This window comes from Triticum dicoccoides, chromosome 6A (genome assembly GCF_002162155.2).
Source record: "Triticum dicoccoides isolate Atlit2015 ecotype Zavitan chromosome 6A, WEW_v2.0, whole genome shotgun sequence".
NCBI lineage: Eukaryota > Viridiplantae > Streptophyta > Magnoliopsida > Poales > Poaceae > Triticum > Triticum dicoccoides.
The window spans coordinates 22,665,875-22,666,862 of NC_041390.1; positions in this window are offsets into that span (position 1 = coordinate 22,665,875).

Here is a 988-nt window from a genome sequence, read left to right on the forward strand (position 1 = left end):
TGGCCCCATGGCCCAAGGAGGTTCCTATCCCGTCTTTACGGGGTTCTCTATTATCTATTCTTGTTCTGGGTTAATCCTTGTCTTTATGGTGTGCAAATCACAAAGTGCATTGTTTGTTCTTTTCAGTTTACAATAGCGGTCTCTGCTCTTTACAAAGTGTAGTGTAGTCTAATGAACATCAGAGTAGCGATGGTCCGGCGGGGCGTCACTGCAGTGCAGAGGATGATGGTGTTGAAGGCAGAGGAGGGAAGTGGGGTGTGGTGAGTAGCAGGAGCTATAGGTGGCGCCAGCGTCAGTGTGGATGAAGGGTTGTGTCCATGGAACACTAGATAGCGCTGGGAACGGGAAGAGGAGCGTGTGGCTAGGTTGAGCGGGTGCACTCACGGGTTGAACCCATGGTGTCGTCTAACCCAATTTTCTCATTCATCCTCAACCCGCACCAACTCAATCCAACTCGTTCTCTGCTACACCCACACCGCCCCAGCCCAGTTAGCCTTTTCTGCCCATTATAGCCCAACCAAAGGAAACCAGTCAACAACCGACACTAAAATTCCCAATTAAAACCGCTCCATTCCTAGGTTAATGCACGTGTGAATATGCAAAACCGTGTGCGTAGTCGGTGGTACTAAATGCAGTTAATTATATCCAAATTCTGACCACCCTCTAATGCGTCTATATAATATGCTAATCACCGATTCAATTGTCATTCCTTCCTTCTTCATCCCCGCGCTCTCACACACTCTCTCTTGCAATCTCTCCCATCGCAGCCATGGCCTCCCGGAAAGGGCCATGGAACCAGTACTCCTCCAGTGACGACGACATCTGTAGTCCTGATGTAAGTGAGGATTCATTGGGACCGCAATCCACACCACCCTCTAGCCTCTACAGCTCCGATGACCTCGAATATATTGAGTTCATGGAAGGGCCAAAGGAGCCATCAGAGACCGACTCGGAGGAGGAGCACCCGGAGAACCATGAAGAAGACGAG